This window comes from Ranitomeya variabilis, chromosome 1 (genome assembly GCF_051348905.1).
Source record: "Ranitomeya variabilis isolate aRanVar5 chromosome 1, aRanVar5.hap1, whole genome shotgun sequence".
NCBI lineage: Eukaryota > Metazoa > Chordata > Amphibia > Anura > Dendrobatidae > Ranitomeya > Ranitomeya variabilis.
In genome coordinates, this window is record NC_135232.1 from 4,305,023 (window position 1) to 4,328,421 (window position 23,399).

General features: G+C 49.7%; 1 protein-coding gene across 2 annotated transcripts in view; it reads left to right on the forward strand.

Moving 5' to 3' along the window:
• Positions 1-1,871: 1,871 nt before the first annotated feature.
• HINT2 (histidine triad nucleotide binding protein 2) overlaps positions 1,872-23,399 on the forward strand; it is a 107,102-nt gene continuing 85,574 nt past the window's right edge. Inside the window, exon 1 of one of the 2 annotated variants that reach the window (XM_077280696.1) lies at positions 1,872-2,009. The gene's annotated coding sequence lies outside the window, so the exon portion shown is untranslated. Of the gene's footprint in view, positions 2,048-23,399 lie in introns of both variants that reach the window. The other variant, XM_077280697.1, reaches the window with a different exon arrangement.

Here is a 23,399-nt window from a genome sequence, read left to right on the forward strand (position 1 = left end):
GTTATAATATATATATATATATATATATATATATATATATATATATACAGTATATATATACTGTATATATGTATACACACACACACACCACACATTTATTCTATGTGTATATCTCTATTCTATCGTAATCTAACCTGTCACTCTGATTAAAATGTACGTGGCTGATCATTTGCCGGCTTTTAATCTATCTTTCTAGAATATATACGGTATATACATTTTGAAGAATATTACGTTTTAAAACTATGTGTAAATGATTAATAACATTTCTGTATGTAAAATCTCATGTTAAAATCGCACTGCAGTCGGATGTAGATCGGGTGTTAGGTGTGAGAAGTCAGATTGTACTCGCACAAGAACCGCCTGACACTCACATGACGCTTGCATTGCACTCGTCAGACTTTCCTGCAATAAATAGGACCAATTTTTAAATCGCTCGTGTGTCTCCAGCCTGTGTATGTCATAGTGGTGTGAGATCAGTGGCCAAGGTCATTTAACCCCTTAAAATTCAGTTACTTATTCAAATCATTAAAATCAATGCCAACTTTGATGCCAATTCTCACGGCCAGAACCCATTTGGGAAAAGCTAAAGTGACATGAATTTCATGCAGGGCATCAAAATGCATGTAATAATGGTGTCAGATCAGTGGCCCAAAGTCATTTAACCCCTTGAAAACACCAGTTGCTTATTCAAATCTGTGAAAATGGGCTGTTTGCCCACTTTGATGCCAATTCTGGTGCCCAAAACCCATTTGGGCCAGGCTGAAGGGACCTGGGTTTGATGCAGGGCATCACTATCTGTGTATTTTAAGTGTCAGATCAGTGGCCCAAAGGCATTTAACCCCTTAAAAACATCAGTTACTTATTCAAATCTGTGAAAATGGGCGATTTGCCCACTTTGATGCCAGTTCTGATGCCCAGAACCCATTTGTGCCAGGCTGCAGTGACATGGATTTCATGTGGAGCATCAGTAGGTATGTAAATCAGGTGTTTAATAAGTAGCACAAAGGCATTTAACCCCTTAAAAATAGCTGTTACTTATTCGCATGTGTGAAAATTGGTTCTCTGCCCACTTTGATGCCAGTTCTGATGCCCAGAACCCATTTGTGCCAGGCTGGATTGACAGGAACTTGATGTGTGGCATCACAAGGTATGCAAGTCAGGTGTCAGATCAGTGGCACAAAGCCATTTAACACCTTTAATACCATACCTCAGTGCCCACTTTGATGCCCATTTTTGTGCCAGCCTTCTAATATTTTTATCTGTTTTTAAGTGTATTCACAAGAGGGCACATGACCGCATAATATTATATACTTACAATGGTTTATTTTTATTGAAAAACCTGAAAAAAAACAGAAAATAAAAAATAGCCGAATAAGAAACTGAACGAATAAGAAACCAACTTCAGCATCGTCCCTCTGGTGAAATTTCTGGGCATGGATACACTCCCCTTCTCGGCATGTAGTCACTCCCCGCTGCTTTAATCACCCCCCTTTGCAGAAATGAAGACGCCCTGAAATTTCTGAGCATAGTAACGCCCCCCTCCCTTTGTCACGCCCCCTCCCTCACTATTGTGGTTTTAACCAGGCCCCCAGGTGCCATAATCACGCCCGTCCCTGAAATTTTCAGGCATGTTGCCGCCCAGAGCTCCTCTTCTCTCCACCCTGCATCTTCAGCTGTTGCTTGGCCGTGATTGGTCAGTTTGCGGCACGTGACTCCGTAGCCTCGCCCATCCCTACTATCTACGACATGCCGACAATTTTCAGAACACCGACAATTTTCAGAACACCGGCCAGCAGGGGCCGCTCCTCCTCCCTCCTCCTCCTCCCTCCTCCTCCTCCTCCTCCAGGTTCCAGCGTCACTGCTACAGCGCGAGGGAAGATAACGGATCACGTGCACCAGAAGTCATAAAAGGAGGAGCCATAACACCGACACCGCGTATGGCCCCGCCCACAATACGCATCAGGGCGAGGCCAGAAGGCGGCGGAGACCGAGGCTACCGGAAGTGACCGGTGCGTACCGACCGGTGCCGCACACATCACCTGCATAAGTAATCACCCCCGTATAGTGTGTGGTATATCCCGACCTCCCCATAAGTAATCACCCCCGTATAGTGTGTGGTATATCCCGACCTCCCTATTAGTAATCACCCCCCGTATAGTGTGTGGTATATCCCGACCTCCCCATAAGTAATCACCCCCCGTATAGTGTGTGGTATATCCCGACCTCTCCATAAGTAATCACCCCCCGTATAGTGCGTGGTATATCCCGACCTCCCCATAAGTAATCACCCCCCGTATAGTGTGTGGTATATCCCGACCTCCTCCATAAGTAATCACCCCCCCCCCCCGTATAGTGTGTGGTATATCCCGACCTCTCCATAAGTAATCACCCCCCGTATAGTGTGTGGTATATCCCGACCTCCTCCATTAGTAATCACCCCCCGTATAGTGTGTGGTATATCCCGACCTCCTCCATAAGTAATCACCCCCCGTATACTGTGTGGTATATCCCGACCTCCCCATAAGTAATCACCCCCTGTATAGTGTGTGGTATATCCCGACCTCCCCATAAGTAATCACCCCCCGTATAGTGTGTGGTATATCCCGACCTCCTCATAAGTAATCACCCCCCCGTATAGTGTGTGGTATATCCCGACCTCCCCATAAGTAATCACCCCCCCGTATAGTGTGTGGTATATCCCGACCTCCTCATAAGTAATCACACCCCGTATAGTGTGTGGTATATCCCGACCTCCCCATAAGTAATCACCCCCCGTATACTGTGTGGTATATCCCGACCTCCTCATAAGTAATCACCCCCCGTATAGTGTGTGGTATATCCCGACCTCCCCATAAGTAATCACCCCCCCGTATAGTGTGTGGTATATCCCGACCTCCTCCATTAGTAATCACCCCCCGTATAGTGTGTGGTATATCCCGACCTCCTCCATAAGTAATCACCCCCCGTATACTGTGTGGTATATCCCGACCTCCCCATAAGTAATCACCCCCCCGTATAGTGTGTGGTATATCCCGACCTCCTCATAAGTAATCACCCCCCGTATAGTGTGTGGTATATCCCGACCTCCCCATAAGTAATCACCCTCCGTATACTGTGTGGTATATCCCGACGTCCTCATAAGTAATCACCCCCCGTATAGTGTGTGGTATATCCCGACCTCCCCATAAGTAATCACCCCCCCGTATAGTGTGTGGTATATCCCGACCTCCCCATAAGTAATCACCCCCGTATAGTGTGTGGTATATCCCGACCTCCTCCATTAGTAATCACCCCCCGTATAGTGTGTGGTATATCCCGACCTCCTCCATAAGTAATCACCCCCCTTATACTGTGTGGTATATCCCGACCTCCTCATAAGTAATCACCCCCCCGTATAGTGTGTGGTATATCCCGACCTCCTCATAAGTAATCACCCCCCGTATACTGTGTGGTATATCCCGACCTCCCCATAAGTAATCACCCCCCGTATAGTGTGTGGTATATCCCGACCTCCTCCATTAGTAATCACCCCCCGTATAGTGTGTGGTATATCCCGACCTCCCCATAAGTAATCACCCCCCGTATAGTGTGTGGTATATCCCGACCTCCTCATAAGTAATCACCCCCCGTATAGTGTGTGGTTTATCCCGACCTCCCCATAAGTAATCACCCCCCGTATACTGTGTGGTATATCCCGACCTCCTCATAAGTAATCACCCCCCGTATACTGTGTGGTATATCCCGACCTCCTCATAAGTAATCACCCCCCGTATACTGTGTGGTATATCCCTACCTCCTCATAAGTAATCACCCCCGTATAGTGTGTGGTATATCCCGACCTCCCCATAAGTAATCACCCCCCGTATAGTGTGTGGTATATCCCGACCTCCCCATAAGTAATCACCCCCCGTATAGTGTGTGGTATATCCCGACCTCCTCATAAGTAATCACCCCCCGTATAGTGTGTGGTATATCCCGACCTCCCCATAAGTAATCACCCCCCGTATAGTGTGTGGTATATCCCGACCTCCTCATAAGTAATCACCCCCTGTATAGTGTGTGGTATATCCCGACCTCCTCATAAGTAATCACCCCCGTATAGTGTGTGGTATATCCCGACCTCCTCCATAAGTAATCACCCCTCGTATAGTGTGTGGTATATCCCGACCTCCTCCATAAGTAATCACCCCCTGTATAGTGTGTGGTATATCCCGACCTCCTCCATAAGTAATCACCCCCCCGTATAGTGTGTGGTATATCCCGACCTCCTCCATAAGTAATCACCCCCTGTATAGTGTGTGGTATATCCCGACCTTCCCATAAGTAATCACCCCCCGTATAGTGTGTGGTATATCCCGACCTCCTCCATAAGTAATCACCCCCCCGTATAGTGTGTGGTATATCCCGACCTCCCCATAAGTAATCACCCCCCGTATACTGTGTGGTATATCCCGACCTCCTCCATAAGTAATCACCCCCGTATAGTGTGTGGTATATCCCGACCTCCCCATAAGTAATCACCCCCCCGTATAGTGTGTGGTATATCCCGACCTCCCCATAAGTAATCACCCCCGTATAGTGTGTCGTATATCCCGACCTCCTCCATAAGTAATCACCCCCCGTATAGTGTGTGGTATATCCCGACCTCCTCCATAAGTAATCACCCCCCGTATACTGTGTGGTATATCCCGACCTCCCCATAAGTAATCACCCCCCGTATAGTGTGTGGTATATCCCGACCTCCCCATAAGTAATCACCCCCCGTATAGTGTGTGGTATATCCCGACCTCCTCATAAGTAATCACCCCCCCGTATAGTGTGTGGTATATCCCGACCTCCCCATAAGTAATCACCCCCCCGTATAGTGTGTGGTATATCCCGACCTCCCCATAAGTAATCACCCCCCGTATAGTGTGTGGTATATCCCGACCTCCCCATAAGTAATCACCCCCCGTATACTGTGTGGTATATCCCGACCTCCTCATAAGTAATCACCCCCCGTATAGTGTGTGGTATATCCCGACCTCCCCATAAGTAATCACCCCCCCGTATAGTGTGTGGTATATCCCGACCTCCTCCATTAGTAATCACCCCCCGTATAGTGTGTGGTATATCCCGACCTCCTCCATAAGTAATCACCCCCCGTATACTGTGTGGTATATCCCGACCTCCCCATAAGTAATCACCCCCCGTATAGTGTGTGGTATATCCCGACCTCCTCATAAGTAATCACCCCCCGTATAGTGTGTGGTATATCCCGACCTCCCCATAAGTAATCACCCTCCGTATACTGTGTGGTATATCCCGACGTCCTCATAAGTAATCACCCCCCGTATAGTGTGTGGTATATCCCGACCTCCCCATAAGTAATCACCCCCCCGTATAGTGTGTGGTATATCCCGACCTCCCCATAAGTAATCACCCCCGTATAGTGTGTGGTATATCCCGACCTCCTCCATTAGTAATCACCCCCCGTATAGTGTGTGGTATATCCCGACCTCCTCCATAAGTAATCACCCCCCTTATACTGTGTGGTATATCCCGACCTCCTCATAAGTAATCACCCCCCCGTATAGTGTGTGGTATATCCCGACCTCCTCATAAGTAATCACCCCCCGTATACTGTGTGGTATATCCCGACCTCCCCATAAGTAATCACCCCCCGTATAGTGTGCGGTATATCCCGACCTCCTCCATTAGTAATCACCCCCCGTATAGTGTGTGGTATATCCCGACCTCCCCATAAGTAATCACCCCCCGTATAGTGTGTGGTATATCCCGACCTCCTCATAAGTAATCACCCCCCGTATAGTGTGTGGTTTATCCCGACCTCCCCATAAGTAATCACCCCCCGTATACTGTGTGGTATATCCCGACCTCCTCATAAGTAATCACCCCCGTATAGTGTTTCGTATATCCCGACCTCCCCATAAGTAATCACCCCCGTATAGTGTGTGGTATAACCCGACCTCCCCCATAAGTAATCACCCCCCGTATAGTGTGTGGTATATCCCGACCTCCCCCATAAGTAATCACCCCCTGTATAGTGTGTGGTATATCCCGACCTCCCCCATAAGTAATCACCCCCCGTATAGTGTGTGGTTTATCCCGACCTCCCCATAAGTAATCACCCCCCCGTATAGTGTGTGGTATATCCCGACCTCCCCATAAGTAATCACCCCCCGTATAGTGTGTGGTATATCCCGACCTCCCCATAAGTAATCACCCCCCCGTATAGTGTGTGGTATATCCCGACCTTCCCATAAGTAATCACCCCCGTATAGTGTGTGGTATATCCCGACCTCCCCATAAGTAATCACCCCCGTATAGTGTGTCGTATATCCCGACCTCCCCATAAGTAATCACCCCCGTATAGTGTTTCGTATATCCCGACCTCCCCATAAGTAATCACCCCCTGTATAGCGTGTGGTATATCCCGACCTCCCCCATAAGTAATCACCCCCCGTATAGTGTGTGGTATATCCCGACCTCCCCATAAGTAATCACCCCCCCGTATAGTGTGTGGTATATCCCGACCTCCCCATAAGTAATCACCCCCCGTATAGTGTGTCGTATATCCCGACCTCCCCATAAGTAATCACCCCCCGTATAGTGTGTGGTATATCCCGACCTCCCCATAAGTAATCACCCCCCCGTATAGTGTGTGGTATATCCCGACCTCCCCATAAGTAATCACCCCCCGTATAGTGTGTGGTATATCCCGACCTCCCCATAAGTAATCACCCCCCCGTATAGTGTGTGGTATATCCCGACCTTCCCATAAGTAATCACCCCCGTATAGTGTGTGGTATATCCCGACCTCCCCATAAGTAATCACCCCCCGTATAGTGTGTGGTATATCCCGACCTCCCCATAAGTAATCACCCCCCCGTATAGTGTGTGGTATATCCCGACCTCCCCATAAGTAATCACCCCCCGTATAGTGTGTGGTATATCCCGACCTCCCCATAAGTAATCACCCCCCGTATAGTGTGTGGTATATCCCGACCTCCCCATAAGTAATCACCCCCCCGTATAGTGTGTGGTATATCCCGACCTTCCCACAAGTAATCACCCCCGTATAGTGTGTGGTATATCCCGACCTCCCCATAAGTAATCACCCCCCGTATAGTGTGTGGTATATCCCGACCTCCCCATAAGTAATCACCCCCCGTATAGTGTGTGGTATATCCCGACCTCCTCATAAGTAATCACCCCCTGTATAGTGTGTGGTATATCCCGACCTCCTCATAAGTAATCACCCCCCGTATACTGTGTGGTATATCCCGACCTCCTCCATAAGTAATCACCCCCGTATAGTGTGTGGTATATCCCGACCTCCCCATAAGTAATCACCCCCCCGTATAGTGTGTGGTATATCCCGACCTCCCCATAAGTAATCACCCCCGTATAGTGTGTCGTATATCCCGACCTCCTCCATAAGTAATCACCCCCCGTATAGTGTGTGGTATATCCCGACCTCCTCCATAAGTAATCACCCCCCGTATACTGTGTGGTATATCCCGACCTCCCCATAAGTAATCACCCCCCGTATAGTGTGTGGTATATCCCGACCTCCCCATAAGTAATCACCCCCCGTATAGTGTGTGGTATATCCCGACCTCCTCATAAGTAATCACCCCCCCGTATAGTGTGTGGTATATCCCGACCTCCCCATAAGTAATCACCCCCCCGTATAGTGTGTGGTATATCCCGACCTCCCCATAAGTAATCACCCCCCGTATAGTGTGTGGTATATCCCGACCTCCCCATAAGTAATCACCCCCCGTATACTGTGTGGTATATCCCGACCTCCTCATAAGTAATCACCCCCCGTATAGTGTGTGGTATATCCCGACCTCCCCATAAGTAATCACCCCCCCGTATAGTGTGTGGTATATCCCGACCTCCTCCATTAGTAATCACCCCCCGTATAGTGTGTGGTATATCCCGACCTCCTCCATAAGTAATCACCCCCCGTATACTGTGTGGTATATCCCGACCTCCCCATAAGTAATCACCCCCCGTATAGTGTGTGGTATATCCCGACCTCCTCATAAGTAATCACCCCCCGTATAGTGTGTGGTATATCCCGACCTCCCCATAAGTAATCACCCTCCGTATACTGTGTGGTATATCCCGACGTCCTCATAAGTAATCACCCCCCGTATAGTGTGTGGTATATCCCGACCTCCCCATAAGTAATCACCCCCCCGTATAGTGTGTGGTATATCCCGACCTCCCCATAAGTAATCACCCCCGTATAGTGTGTGGTATATCCCGACCTCCTCCATTAGTAATCACCCCCCGTATAGTGTGTGGTATATCCCGACCTCCTCCATAAGTAATCACCCCCCTTATACTGTGTGGTATATCCCGACCTCCTCATAAGTAATCACCCCCCCGTATAGTGTGTGGTATATCCCGACCTCCTCATAAGTAATCACCCCCCGTATAGTGTGTGGTTTATCCCGACCTCCCCATAAGTAATCACCCCCCGTATACTGTGTGGTATATCCCGACCTCCTCATAAGTAATCACCCCCGTATAGTGTTTCGTATATCCCGACCTCCCCATAAGTAATCACCCCCGTATAGTGTGTGGTATAACCCGACCTCCCCCATAAGTAATCACCCCCCGTATAGTGTGTGGTATATCCCGACCTCCCCCATAAGTAATCACCCCCTGTATAGTGTGTGGTATATCCCGACCTCCCCCATAAGTAATCACCCCCCGTATAGTGTGTGGTTTATCCCGACCTCCCCATAAGTAATCACCCCCCCGTATAGTGTGTGGTATATCCCGACCTCCCCATAAGTAATCACCCCCCGTATAGTGTGTGGTATATCCCGACCTCCCCATAAGTAATCACCCCCCCGTATAGTGTGTGGTATATCCCGACCTTCCCATAAGTAATCACCCCCGTATAGTGTGTGGTATATCCCGACCTCCCCATAAGTAATCACCCCTGTATAGTGTGTCGTATATCCCGACCTCCCCATAAGTAATCACCCCCGTATAGTGTTTCGTATATCCCGACCTCCCCATAAGTAATCACCCCCTGTATAGCGTGTGGTATATCCCGACCTCCCCCATAAGTAATCACCCCCCGTATAGTGTGTGGTATATCCCGACCTCCCCATAAGTAATCACCCCCCCCCGTATAGTGTGTGGTATATCCCGACCTCCCCATAAGTAATCACCCCCCGTATAGTGTGTCGTATATCCCGAACTCCCCATAAGTAATCACCCCCCGTATAGTGTGTGGTATATCCCGACCTCCCCATAAGTAATCACCCCCCCGTATAGTGTGTGGTATATCCCGACCTCCCCATAAGTAATCACCCCCCGTATAGTGTGTGGTATATCCCGACCTCCCCATAAGTAATCACCCCCCCGTATAGTGTGTGGTATATCCCGACCTTCCCATAAGTAATCACCCCCGTATAGTGTGTGGTATATCCCGACCCCCCCATAAGTAATCACCCCCCGTATAGTGTGTGGTATATCCCGACCTCCCCATAAGTAATCACCCCCCCGTATAGTGTGTGGTATATCCCGACCTTCCCATAAGTAATCCCTCACGTATAGTCTGTGGTATATCCCGACCCCCCCATAAGTAATCACCCCCCGTGTAGTGTGTGGTATATCCCGACCTCCCCATAAGTAATCACCCCCCCGTATAGTGTGTGGTATATCCCGACCTTCCCATAAGTAATCACCCCCGTATAGTGTGTGGTATATCCCGACCCCCCCATAAGTAATCACCCCCCGTATAGTGTGTGGTATATCCCGACCTTCCCATAAGTAATCACCCCCGTATAGTGTGTGGTATATCCCGACCTCCCCATAAGTAATCACCCCCGTATAGTGCGTGGTATATCCCGACCTCCTCCATAAGTAATCACCCCCCCCCCCCCCCCCGTATAGTGTGTGGTATATCCCGACCTCCCCATATGTAATCACCCCCCCGTATAGTGTGTGGTATATCCCGACCTCCCCATAAGTAATCACCCCCCGTATAGTGTGTGGTATATCCCGACCTCCCCATAAGTAATCACCCCCCGTATAGTGTGTGGTATATCCCGACCTCCCCATAAGTAATCACCCCTTGTATAGTGTGTGGTATATCCCGACCTCCTCCATAAGTAATCACCCCCCGTATAGTGTGTGGTATATCCCGACCTCCTCATAAGTAATCACCCCCGTATAGTGTGTGGTATATCCCGACCTCCCCATAAGTAATCACCCCCCGTATACTGTGTGGTATATCCCGACCTCCCCATAAGTAATCACCCCCCGTATAGTGTGTGGTATATCCCGACCTCCTCCATAAGTAATCACCCCCCATATAGTGTGTGGTATATCCCGACCTCCTGATAAGTAATCACCCCCCGTATAGTGTGTGGTATATCCCGACCTCCTCCATGAGTAATCACCCCCCATATAGTGTGTGGTATATCCCGACCTCCCCATAAGTAACCACCCCCCGTATAGTGTGTGGTATATCCCGACCTCCCCATAAGTAATCACCCCCGTATAGTGCGTGGTATATCCCGACCTCCTCCATAAGTAATCACCCCCCCCCCCCCGTATAGTGTGTGGTATATCCCGACCTCCCCATAAGTAATCACCCCCCCGTATAGTGTGTGGTATATCCCGACCTCCCCATAAGTAATCACCCCCCGTATAGTGTGTGGTATATCCCGACCTCCCCATAAGTAATCACCCCCCGTATAGTGTGTGGTATATCCCGACCTCCCCATAAGTAATCACCCCCTGTATAGTGTGTGGTATATCCCGACCTCCTCCATAAGTAATCACCCCCCGTATAGTGTGTGGTATATCCCGACCTCCTCATAAGTAATCACCCCCGTATAGTGTGTGGTATATCCCGACCTCCCCATAAGTAATCACCCCCCGTATAGTGTGTCGTATATCCCGACCTCCCCATAAGTAATCACCCCCCGTATACTGTGTGGTATATCCCGACCTCCCCATAAGTAATCACCCCCCGTATAGTGTGTGGTATATCCCGACCTCCTCCATAAGTAATCACCCCCCATATAGTGTGTGGTATATCCCGACCTCCTGATAAGTAATCACCCCCCGTATAGTGTGTGGTATATCCCGACCTCCTCCATAAGTAATCACCCCCCATATAGTGTGTGGTATATCCCGACCTCCCCATAAGTAACCACCCCCCGTATAGTGTGTGGTATATCCCTACCTCCCCATAAGTAATCGCCCCCCCGTATAGTGTGTGGTATATCCCGACCTCCCCCATAAGTAATCACCCCCCATATAGTGTGTGGTATATCCCGACCTCCTCCATAAGTAATCACCCCCCATATAGTGTGTGGTATATCCCGACCTCCCTATTAGTAATCACCCCCCGTATAGTGTGTGGTATATCCCGACCTCCCCATAAGTAATCACCCCCCGTATAGTGTGTGGTATATCCCGACCTCCTCCATAAGTAATCACCCCCCGTATAGTGTGTGGTATATCCCGACCTCCCCATAAGTAATCACCCCCCCCGTATAGTGTGTGGTATATCCCGACCTTCCCATAAGTAATCACCCCCGTATAGTGTGTGGTATATCCCGACCTCCTCCATAAGTAATCACCCCCCCGTATAGTATGTCGTATATCCCGACCTCCCCATAAGTAATCACCCCCGTATAGTGTGTGGTATATCCCGACCTCCCCATAAGTAATCACCCCCGTATAGTGTGTGGTATATCCCGACCTCCTCCATAAGTAATCACCCCCCCGTATAGTGTGTGGTATATCCCGACCTCCTCTATAAGTAATCACCCTCCTTATAGTGTGTGGTATATGCCGACCTCCCCATAACTAATCACCCCCGTATAGTGTGTGGTATATCCCGACCTCCCCATAAGTAATCACCCCCCCGTATAGTGTGTGGTATATCCCGACCTCCCCATAAGTAATCACCCCCCCGTATAGTGTGTGGTATATCCCGACCTCCCCATAAGTAATCACCCCCCGTATAGTGTGTGGTATATCCCGACCTCCCCATAAGTAATCACCCCCCGTATAGTGTGTGGTATATCCCGACCTTCCCATAAGTAATCACCCCCGTATAGTGTGTGGTATATCCCGACCCCCCCATAAGTAATCACCCCCCGTATAGTGTGTGGTATATCCTGACCTCCCCATAAGTAATCACCCCCCCGTATAGTGTGTGGTATATCCCGACCTTCCCATAAGTAATCACTCCCGTATAGTGTGTGGTATATCCCGACCCCCCCATAAGTAATCACCCCCCGTATAGTGTGTGGTATATCCCGACCTCCCCATAAGTAATCACCCCCCCATATAGTGTGTGGTATATCCCGACCTTCCCATAAGTAATCACCCCCGTATAGTGTGTGGTATATCCCGACCCCCCCATAAGTAATCACCCCCCGTATAGTGTGTGGTATATCCCGACCTTCCCATAAGTAATCACCCCCGTATAGTGTGTGGTATATCCCGACCTCCCCATAAGTAATCACCACGTATAGTGCGTGGTATATCCCGACCTCCTCCATAAGTAATCACCCCCCCCCCCCCCCCCCCGTATAGTGTGTGGTATATCCCGACCTCCCCATAAGTAATCACCCCCCCGTATAGTGTGTGGTATATCCCGACCTCCCCATAAGTAATCACCCCCCGTATAGTGTGTGGTATATCCCGACCTCCCCATAAGTAATCACCCCCCGTATACTGTGTGGTATATCCCGACCTCCCCATAAGTAATCACCCCCCGTATAGTGTGTGGTATATCCCGACCTCCCCATAAGTAATCACCCCCTGTATAGTGTGTGGTATATCCCGACCTCCTCCATAAGTAATCACCCCCCGTATAGTGTGTGGTATATCCCGACCTCCTCATAAGTAATCACCCCCGTATAGTGTGTGGTATATCCCGACCTCCCCATAAGTAATCACCCCCCGTATACTGTGTGGTATATCCCGACCTCCCCATAAGTAATCACCCCCCGTATAGTGTGTGGTATATCCCGACCTCCTCCATAAGTAATCACCCCCCATATAGTGTGTGGTATATCCCGACCTCCCCATAAGTAATCACCCCCCGTATAGTGTGTGGTATATCCCGACCTCCTCCATAAGTAATCACCCCCCATATAGTGTGTGTGGTATATCCCGACCTCCCCATAAGTAATCGCCCCCCCGTATAGTGTGTGGTATATTCCTACCTCCCCATAAGTAATCGCCCCCCCGTATAGTGTGTGGTATATCCCGACCTCCCCCATAAGTAATCACCCCCCATATAGTGTGTGGTATATCCCGACCTCCTCCATAAGTAATCACCCCCCGTATAGTGTGTGGTATATCCTGACCTCCCCATAAGTAATCACCCCCCCGTATAGTGTGTGGTATATCCCGACCTTCCCATAAGTAATCACTCCCGTATAGTGTGTGGTATATCCCGACCCCCCCATAAGTAATCACCCCCCGTATAGTGTGTGGTATATCCTGACCTCCCCATAAGTAATCACCCCCCCGTATAGTGTGTGGTATATCCCGACCTTCCCATAAGTAATCACTCCCGTATAGTGTGTGGTATATCCCGACCCCCCCATAAGTAATCACCCCCCGTATAGTGTGTGGTATATCCCGACCTCCCTATTAGTAATCACCCCCCCGTATAGTGTGTGGTATATCCCGACCTCCCCATAAGTAATCACCCCCCGTATAGTGTGTGGTATATCCCGACCTCCTCCATAAGTAATCACCCCCCGTATAGTGTGTGGTATATCCCGACCTCCCCATAAGTAATCACCCCCCATATAGTGTGTGGTATATCCCGACCTCCTCCATAAGTAATCACCCCCCGTATAGTGTGGTATATCCCGACCTCCCCATAAGTAATCACCCCCCCGGATAGTGTGTGGTATATCCCGACCTTCCCATAAGTAATCACCCCCGTATAGTGTGTGGTATATCCCAACCTCCTCCATAAGTAATCACTTCCCCGTATAGTATGTCGTATATCCCGACCTCCCCATAAGTAATCACCCCCCGTATAGTGTGTGTGGTATATCCCGACCTCCCCATAAGTAATCACCCCCGTATAGTGTGTGGTATATCCCGACCTCCTCCATAAGTAATCACCCCCCCCGTATAGTGTGTGGTATATCCCGACCTCCTCCATAAGTAATCACCCCCCCGTATAGTGTGTGGTATATCCCGACCTCCCCATAAGTAATCACCCCCCGTATAGTGTGTGGTATATCCCGACCTCCCCATAAGTAATCACCCCCCGTATAGTCTGTGGTATATCCCGACCTCCCTATAAGTAATCACCCCCCGTATAGTGTGTGGTATATCCCGACCTCCCCATAAGTAATCACCCCCCGTATAGTGTGTGGTATATCCCGACCTCCTCCATAAGTAATCACCCCCCGTATAGTGTGTGGTATATCCCGACCTCCTCTATAAGTAATCACCCTCCTTATAGTGTGTGGTATATCCCGACCTCCCCATAACTAATCACCCCCGTATAGTGTGTGGTATATTCCGACCTCCCCATAAGTAATCACCCCCACGTATAGTGTGTGGTATATCCCGACCTCCCCATAACTAATCACCCCCGTATAGTGTGTGGTATATCCCGACCTCCCCATAAGTAATCACCCCCCGTATAGTGTGTGGTATATCCCGACCTCCTCCATAAGTAATCACCCCCCGTATAGTGTGTGGTATATCCCGACCTCCTCCATAAGTAATCACCCCCCGTATACTGTGTGGTATATCCCGACCTCCCCATAAGTAATCACCCCCCGTATAGTGTGTGGTATATCCCGACCTCCCCATAAGTAATCACCCCCCGTATAGTGTGTGGTATATCCCGACCTCCTCATAAGTAATCACCCCCCCGTATAGTGTGTGGTATATCCCGACCTCCCCATAAGTAATCACCCCCCCGTATAGTGTGTGGTATATCCCGACCTCCCCATAAGTAATCACCCCCCGTATAGTGTGTGGTATATCCCGACCTCCCCATAAGTAATCACCCCCCGTATACTGTGTGGTATATCCCGACCTCCTCATAAGTAATCACCCCCCGTATAGTGTGTGGTATATCCCGACCTCCCCATAAGTAATCACCCCCCCGTATAGTGTGTGGTATATCCCGACCTCCTCCATTAGTAATCACCCCCCGTATAGTGTGTGGTATATCCCGACCTCCTCCATAAGTAATCACCCCCCGTATACTGTGTGGTATATCCCGACCTCCCCATAAGTAATCACCCCCCGTATAGTGTGTGGTATATCCCGACCTCCTCATAAGTAATCACCCCCCGTATAGTGTGTGGTATATCCCGACCTCCCCATAAGTAATCACCCTCCGTATACTGTGTGGTATATCCCGACGTCCTCATAAGTAATCACCCCCCGTATAGTGTGTGGTATATCCCGACCTCCCCATAAGTAATCACCCCCCCGTATAGTGTGTGGTATATCCCGACCTCCCCATAAGTAATCACCCCCGTATAGTGTGTGGTATATCCCGACCTCCTCCATTAGTAATCACCCCCCGTATAGTGTGTGGTATATCCCGACCTCCTCCATAAGTAATCACCCCCCTTATACTGTGTGGTATATCCCGACCTCCTCATAAGTAATCACCCCCCCGTATAGTGTGTGGTATATCCCGACCTCCTCATAAGTAATCACCCCCCGTATACTGTGTGGTATATCCCGACCTCCCCATAAGTAATCACCCCCCGTATAGTGTGCGGTATATCCCGACCTCCTCCATTAGTAATCACCCCCCGTATAGTGTGTGGTATATCCCGACCTCCCCATAAGTAATCACCCCCCGTATAGTGTGTGGTATATCCCGACCTCCTCATAAGTAATCACCCCCCGTATAGTGTGTGGTTTATCCCGACCTCCCCATAAGTAATCACCCCCCGTATACTGTGTGGTATATCCCGACCTCCTCATAAGTAATCACCCCCGTATAGTGTTTCGTATATCCCGACCTCCCCATAAGTAATCACCCCCGTATAGTGTGTGGTATAACCCGACCTCCCCCATAAGTAATCACCCCCCGTATAGTGTGTGGTATATCCCGACCTCCCCCATAAGTAATCACCCCCTGTATAGTGTGTGGTATATCCCGACCTCCCCCATAAGTAATCACCCCCCGTATAGTGTGTGGTTTATCCCGACCTCCCCATAAGTAATCACCCCCCCGTATAGTGTGTGGTATATCCCGACCTCCCCATAAGTAATCACCCCCCGTATAGTGTGTGGTATATCCCGACCTCCCCATAAGTAATCACCCCCCCGTATAGTGTGTGGTATATCCCGACCTTCCCATAAGTAATCACCCCCGTATAGTGTGTGGTATATCCCGACCTCCCCATAAGTAATCACCCCCGTATAGTGTGTCGTATATCCCGACCTCCCCATAAGTAATCACCCCCGTATAGTGTTTCGTATATCCCGACCTCCCCATAAGTAATCACCCCCTGTATAGCGTGTGGTATATCCCGACCTCCCCCATAAGTAATCACCCCCCGTATAGTGTGTGGTATATCCCGACCTCCCCATAAGTAATCACCCCCCCCGTATAGTGTGTGGTATATCCCGACCTCCCCATAAGTAATCACCCCCCGTATAGTGTGTCGTATATCCCGAACTCCCCATAAGTAATCACCCCCCGTATAGTGTGTGGTATATCCCGACCTCCCCATAAGTAATCACCCCCCCGTATAGTGTGTGGTATATCCCGACCTCCCCATAAGTAATCACCCCCCGTATAGTGTGTGGTATATCCCGACCTCCCCATAAGTAATCACCCCCCCGTATAGTGTGTGGTATATCCCGACCTTCCCATAAGTAATCACCCCCGTATAGTGTGTGGTATATCCCGACCCCCCCATAAGTAATCACCCCCCGTATAGTGTGTGGTATATCCCGACCTCCCCATAAGTAATCACCCCCCCGTATAGTGTGTGGTATATCCCGACCTTCCCATAAGTAATCCCTCACGTATAGTCTGTGGTATATCCCGACCCCCCCCATAAGTAATCACCCCCCGTATAGTGTGTGGTATATCCCGACCTCCCCATAAGTAATCACCCCCCCGTATAGTGTGTGGTATATCCCGACCTTCCCATAAGTAATCACCCCCGTATAGTGTGTGGTATATCCCGACCCCCCCATAAGTAATCACCCCCCGTATAGTGTGTGGTATATCCCGACCTTCCCATAAGTAATCACCCCCGTATAGTGTGTGGTATATATCCCGACCTCCCCATAAGTAATCACCCCCGTATAGTGCGTGGTATATCCCGACCTCCTCCATAAGTAATCACCCCCCCCCGTATAGTGTGTGGTATATCCCGACCTCCCCATAAGTAATCACCCCCCCGTATAGTGTGTGGTATATCCCGACCTCCCCATAAGTAATCACCCCCCGTATAGTGTGTGGTATATCCCGACCTCCCCATAAGTAATCACCCCCCGTATAGTGTGTGGTATATCCCGACCTCCCCATAAGTAATCACCCCTTGTATAGTGTGTGGTATATCCCGACCTCCTCCATAAGTAATCACCCCCCGTATAGTGTGTGGTATATCCCGACCTCCTCATAAGTAATCACCCCCGTATAGTGTGTGGTATATCCCGACCTCCCCATAAGTAATCACCCCCCGTATACTGTGTGGTATATCCCGACCTCCCCATAAGTAATCACCCCCCGTATAGTGTGTGGTATATCCCGACCTCCTCCATAAGTAATCACCCCCCATATAGTGTGTGGTATATCCCGACCTCCTGATAAGTAATCACCCCCCGTATAGTGTGTGGTATATCCCGACCTCCTCCATAAGTAATCACCCCCCATATAGTGTGTGGTATATCCCGACCTCCCCATAAGTAACCACCCCCCGTATAGTGTGTGGTATATCCCGACCTCCCCATAAGTAATCACCCCCGTATAGTGCGTGGTATATCCCGACCTCCTCCATAAGTAATCACCCCCCCCCCCCCGTATAGTGTGTGGTATATCCCGACCTCCCCATAAGTAATCACCCCCCCGTATAGTGTGTGGTATATCCCGACCTCCCCATAAGTAATCACCCCCCGTATAGTGTGTGGTATATCCCGACCTCCCCATAAGTAATCACCCCCCGTATAGTGTGTGGTATATCCCGACCTCCCCATAAGTAATCACCCCCTGTATAGTGTGTGGTATATCCCGACCTCCTCCATAAGTAATCACCCCCCGTATAGTGTGTGGTATATCCCGACCTCCTCATAAGTAATCACCCCCGTATAGTGTGTGGTATATCCCGACCTCCCCATAAGTAATCACCCCCCGTATACTGTGTGGTATATCCCGACCTCCCCATAAGTAATCACCCCCCGTATAGTGTGTGGTATATCCCGACCTCCTCCATAAGTAATCACCCCCCATATAGTGTGTGGTATATCCCGACCTCCTGATAAGTAATCACCCCCCGTATAGTGTGTGGTATATCCCGACCTCCTCCATAAGTAATCACCCCCCATATAGTGTGTGGTATATCCCGACCTCCCCATAAGTAACCACCCCCCGTATAGTGTGTGGTATATCCCTACCTCCCCATAAGTAATCGCCCCCCCGTATAGTGTGTGGTATATCCCGACCTCCCCCATAAGTAATCACCCCCCATATAGTGTGTGGTATATCCCGACCTCCTCCATAAGTAATCACCCCCCATATAGTGTGTGGTATATCCCGACCTCCCTATTAGTAATCACCCCCCGTATAGTGTGTGGTATATCCCGACCTCCCCATAAGTAATCACCCCCCGTATAGTGTGTGGTATATCCCGACCTCCTCCATAAGTAATCACCCCCCGTATAGTGTGTGGTATATCCCGACCTCCCCATAAGTAATCACCCCCCCCGTATAGTGTGTGGTATATCCCGACCTTCCCATAACTAATCACCCCCGTATAGTGTGTGGTATATCCCGACCTCCTCCATAAGTAATCACCCCCCCGTATAGTATGTCGTATATCCCGACCTCCCCATAAGTAATCACCCCCGTATAGTGTGTGGTATATCCCGACCTCCCCATAAGTAATCACCCCCGTATAGTGTGTGGTATATCCCGACCTCCTCCATAAGTAATCACCCCCCCGTATAGTGTGTGGTATATCCCGACCTCCTCTATAAGTAATCACCCTCCTTATAGTGTGTGGTATATGCCGACCTCCCCATAACTAATCACCCCCGTATAGTGTGTGGTATATCCCGACCTCCCCATAAGTAATCACCCCCCCGTATAGTGTGTGGTATATCCCGACCTCCCCATAAGTAATCACCCCCCCGTATAGTGTGTGGTATATCCCGACCTCCCCATAAGTAATCACCCCCCGTATAGTGTGTGGTATATCCTGACCTCCCCATAAGTAATCACCCCCCCGTATAGTGTGTGGTATATCCCGACCTTCCCATAAGTAATCACTCCCGTATAGTGTGTGGTATATCCCGACCCCCCCATAAGTAATCACCCCCCGTATAGTGTGTGGTATATCCCGACCTCCCCATAAGTAATCACCCCCCCATATAGTGTGTGGTATATCCCGACCTTCCCATAAGTAATCACCCCCGTATAGTGTGTGGTATATCCCGACCCCCCCATAAGTAATCACCCCCCGTATAGTGTGTGGTATATCCCGACCTTCCCATAAGTAATCACCCCCCCGTATAGTGTGTGGTATATCCCGACCTCCCCATAAGTAATCACCCCCCGTATAGTGTGTGGTATATCCCGACCTCCCCATAAGTAATCACCCCCCGTATACTGTGTGGTATATCCCGACCTCCCCATAAGTAATCACCCCCCGTATAGTGTGTGGTATATCCCGACCTCCCCATAAGTAATCACCCCCTGTATAGTGTGTGGTATATCCCGACCTCCTCCATAAGTAATCACCCCCCTTATAGTGTGTGGTATATCCCGACCTCCTCATAAGTAATCACCCCCGTATAGTGTGTGGTATATCCCGACCTCCCCATAAGTAATCACCCCCCGTATACTGTGTGGTATATACCGGCCTCCCCATAAGTAATCACCCCCCCCCCCCCCGTATAGTGTGTGATATATCCCGACCTCCCCATAAGTAATCACCCCCTGTATAGTGTGTGGTATATCCCGACCTCCTCCATAAGTAATCACCCCCCGTATAGTGTGTGGTATATCCCGACCTCCTCATAAGTAATCACCCCCGTATAGTGTGTGGTATATCCCGACCTCCCCATAAGTAATCACCCCCCGTATACTGTGTGGTATATCCCGACCTCCCCATAAGTAATCACCCCCCGTATAGTGTGTGGTATATCCCGACCTCCTCCATAAGTAATCACCCCCCATATAGTGTGTGGTATATCCCGACCTCCCCATAAGTAATCATCCCCCGTATAGTGTGTGGTATATTTCGACCTCCTCCATAAGTAATCACCCCCTGTATAGTGTGTGGTATATCCCGACCTCCCTATTAGTAATCACCCCCCGTATAGTGTGTGGTATATCCCGACCTCCCCATAAGTAATCACCCCCCGTATAGTGTGTGGTATATCCCGACCTCCCCATAAGTAATCACCCCCCCGTATAGTGTGTGGTATATCCCGACCTTCCCATAAGTAATCACCCCCGTATAGTGTGTGGTATATCCCGACCTCCTCCATAAGTAATCACCCCCCGTATAGTATGTCGTATATCCCGACCTCCCCATAAGTAATCACCCCCCCGTATAGTGTGTGGTATATCCCGACCTCCCCATAAGTAATCACCCCCGTATAGTGTGTGGTATATCCCGACCTCCTCCATAAGTAATCACCCCCCCGTATAGTGTGTGGTATATCCCGACCTCCTCCATAAGTAATCACCCCCCCGTATAGTGTGTGGTATATCCCGACCTCCCCATAAGTAATCACCCCCCGTATAGTGTGTGGTATATCCCGACCTCCCCATAAGTAATCACCCCCCTTATAGTCTGTGGTATATCCCAACCTCCCTATTAGTAATCACCCCCCGTATAGTCTGTGGTATATCCCAACCTCCCCATAAGTAATCACCCCCCGTATAGTGTGTGGTATTTCCCGACCTCCCCATAAGTAATCACCCCCCGTATAGTGTGTGGTATATCCCGACCTCCCCATAAGTAATCACCCCCCCGTATAGTGTGTGGTATATCCCGACCTCCCTATAAGTAATCACCCCCCGTATAGTGTGTGGTATATCCCGACCTCCCCATAAGTAATCACCCCCCGTATAGTGTGTGGTATATCCCGACCTCCCCATAAGTAATCACCCCCCCCCGTATAGTGTGTGGTATATCCCGACCTCCTCTATAAGTAATCACCCTCCTTATAGTGTGTGGTATATGCCGACCTCCCCATAACTAATCACCCCCGTATAGTGTGTGGTATATCCCGACCTCCCCATAAGTAATCACCCCCCCGTATAGTGTGTGGTATATCCCGACCTCCCCATAAGTAATCACCCCCCCGTATAGTGTGTGGTATATCCCGACCTCCCCATAAGTAATCACCCCCCGTATAGTGTGTGGTATATCCCGACCTCCCCATAAGTAATCACCCCCCGTATAGTGTGTGGTATATCCCGACCTTCCCATAAGTAATCACCCCCGTATAGTGTGTGGTATATCCCGACCCCCCCATAAGTAATCACCCCCCGTATAGTGTGTGGTATATCCTGACCTCCCCATAAGTAATCACCCCCCCGTATAGTGTGTGGTATATCCCGACCTTCCCATAAGTAATCACTCCCGTATAGTGTGTGGTATATCCCGACCCCCCCATAAGTAATCACCCCCCGTATAGTGTGTGGTATATCCCGACCTCCCCATAAGTAATCACCCCCCCATATAGTGTGTGGTATATCCCGACCTTCCCATAAGTAATCACCCCCGTATAGTGTGTGGTATATCCCGACCCCCCCATAAGTAATCACCCCCCGTATAGTGTGTGGTATATCCCGACCTCCTCCATAAGTAATCACTTCCCCGTATAGTATGTCGTATATCCCGACCTCCCCATAAGTAATCACCCCCCGTATAGTGTGTGGTATATCCCGACCTCCCCATAAGTAATCACCCCCGTATAGTGTGTGGTATATCCCGACCTCCCCATAAGTAATCACCCCCGTATAGTGCGTGGTATATCCCGACCTCCTCCATAAGTAATCACCCCCCCCCCCCCCGTATAGTGTGTGGTATATCCCGACCTCCCCATAAGTAATCACCCCCCGTATAGTGTGTGGTATATCCCGACCTCCCCATAAGTAATCACCCCCTGTATAGTGTGTGGTATATCCCGACCTCCTCCATAAGTAATCACCCCCCGTATAGTGTGTGGTATATCCCGACCTCCTCATAAGTAATCACCCCCGTATAGTGTGTGGTATATCCCGACCTCCCCATAAGTAATCACCCCCCGTATACTGTGTGGTATATCCCGACCTCCCCATAAGTAATCACCCCCCGTATAGTGTGTGGTATATCCCGACCTCCTCCATAAGTAATCACCCCCCATATAGTGTGTGGTATATCCCGACCTCCCCATAAGTAATCACCCCCGTATAGTGTGTGGTATATCCCTACCTCCCCATAAGTAATCGCCCCCCCGTATAGTGTGTGGTATATCCCGACCTCCCCCATAAGTAATCACCCCCCATATAGTGTGTGGTATATCCCGACCTCCTCCATAAGTAATCACCCCCCGTATAGTGTGTGGTATATCCCGACCTCCCTATTAGTAATCACCCCCCGTATAGTGTGTGGTATATCCCGACCTCCCCATAAGTAATCACCCCCCGTATAGTGTGTGGTATATCCCGACCTCCTCCATAAGTAATCACCCCCCGTATAGTGTGTGGTATATCCCGACCTCCCCATAAGTAATCACCCCCCATATAGTGTGTGGTATATCCCGACCTGCTCCATAAGTAATCACCCCCCGTATAGTGTGTGGTATATCCCGACCTTCCCATAAGTAATCACCCCCGTATAGTGTGTGGTATATCCCGACCTCCTCCATAAGTAATCACTTCCCCGTATAGTATGTCGTATATCCCGACCTCCCCATAAGTAATCACCCCCCGTATAGTGTGTGGTATATCCCGACCTCCCCATAAGTAATCACCCCCGTATAGTGTGTGGTATATCCCGACCTCCTCCATAAGTAATCACCCCCCCGTATAGTGTATGGTATATCCCGACCTCCTCCATAAGTAATCACCCCCCCGTATAGTGTGTGGTATATCCCGACCTCCCCATAAGTAATCACCCCCCGTATAGTGTGTGGTATATCCCGACCTCCCCATAAGTAATCAC